The sequence below is a fragment of the Engraulis encrasicolus genome, chromosome 9 (assembly GCF_034702125.1).
Source record: "Engraulis encrasicolus isolate BLACKSEA-1 chromosome 9, IST_EnEncr_1.0, whole genome shotgun sequence".
Classification (NCBI taxonomy): Eukaryota; Metazoa; Chordata; class Actinopteri; order Clupeiformes; family Engraulidae; genus Engraulis; species Engraulis encrasicolus.
This window is the reverse complement of record NC_085865.1, coordinates 29966222-29968721: the sequence shown is the minus strand read 5'-3', so window position 1 is coordinate 29968721 and position 2500 is coordinate 29966222. Positions and strand designations below refer to the sequence as shown.

At 50.5% G+C, this 2500-nt stretch overlaps 1 protein-coding gene across 3 annotated transcripts in view; it reads left to right on the top strand.

Moving 5' to 3' along the window:
- mpp7a (MAGUK p55 scaffold protein 7a) overlaps window positions 1–2500 on the top strand; it is a 239527-nt gene that overhangs the window by 207250 nt on the left and 29777 nt on the right. The window lies entirely within an intron of this gene.

Sequence of the window (2500 nt, the reverse complement as noted above, 5' to 3'; positions counted from 1 at the left end):
TGCGCGTGTGTATTTGTGTATTTGTGTGTGTGTGTGTGCGTGCGCGTGTGTGTATTTGTGTATTTGTGTGTGTGTGTGTGTGTGTGTGTGAGAGAGAGAGAGAGAGATGGAGAGAGAGAGTCAGTGTCTGTGTGTGTATGTGTGTGTTGTGTCTGGGAGGTGTGTTGTGTTGGATGGATGTTTGTGCGTGCGTGCGTGCATGCTTCTATGTGTCCGCGCGTGAGTGTGCTGGCTGGCCGATGGGGGCCCTCTGCACTTCTTTACAGTAGGGGGAACACTTTGGCCTCGGTCACTGAGTTTCACGGCCTGGCTCAGGCATCTGTCTGTATCTGTATTAATCTGTCTCTCTTTCTCTCTCTCTCTCTCTCTCTCTCTTTCTCTCTCTCTCTCTCTGATGAAGATATCTTTGATGTGGCGCGTACCCTTGCCTAGCTCTGTGTATGAACAGTATTTGGCTGTGAGTGTGAGAGGTTGCAAAATGGGAAAGATTCCTCCAGTGTTTATTTCCAGGACATGCTGTGTGTCTGTCTACATACCTGCTAGGTACTTAGTATTCAGTATTTCTGAAGTTTCTATCTGTTTCGCTGAATTGAACTGTGTGTGTGCGTGCGTGCGTGCGTGTGTTTGTGCGATCGTGTGTGTGTGTGTGTGTGTGTGTGCGATCGTGTGTGTGTGTGTGTGTGTGTGTGTGTGTGTGTGTGTGTGTGTGTGTGTGTGTGTGTGTGTGTGTGTGTGTGTGTGTGTGTGTGTGTGTGTGTGTGTGTGTGTGTGTGTGTGTGTGTGTGTGTGAGTGCGAGTGTGTGTATGTGTGTGTGTGCGCGCGATCGTGTGTGTGTGTGTGTGCGAGTGTGTGTGAGTGCGAGTGTGTGTATGTGTGTGTGTGCGCGCGATCGTGTGTGTGTGTTTGTGTGTGTGCAAATGTGTGTGTGTGTGTGTGTGTGTGTGTGTGTGTGTGTGTGTGTGTGTGTGTGTGTGTGTGTGTGTGTGTGTGTGTGTGTGTGTGTGTGTATGTGCATGATCGTGTGTCTGTGTCTTTGAGTGAGTGCATGCACATGTGCCTATATGCATGTGAACGTGTCCTGGCATCTAGGAGGGAAAACGCTGCGCTCTGCTGCATGGGCTTTCTGGCCACGCTGTGTCACCCGTCCCCCCGTCCCCCCAAACCCCAAACCGCAGAGCAACCAAACCCCTCTCCTCCTGCCCCGTACCCCTCCCTTATCCCTCCCTCATATCCTCCATCCACACACACCCACCCACGCACCCGGCCCTCATATCCCATCCTCCGTCCACACGTCCTGTACCTCTCTCTGCTCCCTTCCCTGTCCCCCCCCCCCCCCCCAACCCCAAAGCATGTCCCCACCCCACCCCTCGTCTTCCCCCACCCCTCATCTTTTTAACCAAAGCGACTTACAAACGACATAATCATTGCCAACATCACTAGCACATAGTGCACAGGAAATATACAGAACAACAAGTGCAGATGCTAAGTAGGGTTGGTTTTTTTTAGTACATTAGCTAAGTAAATAATAATACATTTATTTGTATGACCCTAAGGTACTTCCATGCCAAAGGGGACCTTTGCATCATGACTTGAAGTCAAAGGCCTATTTTTTGGGCTTAACCCCTCTACTAAAGTAGAGTACACTCATGCCACATAGACATCATGCAATAGAGTCTGACTCTGGCCCGGGACTGGGGCAGCTCAAGCATTAATGTAGTATATCGTCACGAGAGAGAAGAGTCTGTACTTGCTTCTTGAAGGTTGAGAGCGATGTGCCTCTCCACCGTCTCTGTCTACATACGCACCTCTCCCGTCCCATACCCCTCTCTCATCCCTCCCTTTTCTTTCATCCTGCATCGTGTATCACACCCAAAACCCAAAAGCAACACCCCCCTCCCCGACCCAATATCCACGCCTCTTGCACTCTTATTCCCTCCCCCATCACCAAGACCGGGTTAATACACTGGCTTGGTATGGCTGCAGCCTAGGGGCCCCCACCTGCCAGGGGGGCCCTGATTGGCCAGAAGTGAAACTTTTCAGAACAGTGACAAGCTGCAATATTGAAAAAATGTATCTGTTGTGTTTGTTCCGCAGTTTGTAGACATGTTGTCCTTAATTCCCTGTTGGTTATTATGACACTGGCTATGTAAATTTGACGCAAAAGTTGCCTTCTGGGGGGGCCCCCAGCAACCTGTAGCCTAGGGGCCCCAGGCCATTTTAATGATGCCCTGCCCATCAGCCCTTCTCTGTTCCTCCTACGCCCAGTGTCACCGCTGAGACAGTGATGGCAGCATGAACGATGCCTCTTTAATGACGATCTGTCTTTCTCTTTTTCTCTCCTCCCCCCTCACTCCCTCTCTCCCTCCTTCCCTCCCTCTCTTTTATTTCTCTTTTCATCAATCATTCTCGCTCCAACATCCAATCTTCACTCGCCCATATGTCTGGCATCATCTCTCTCTCTCTATACTTTTCTCTCTCCATCTCTCTCTCCTCTCTCTC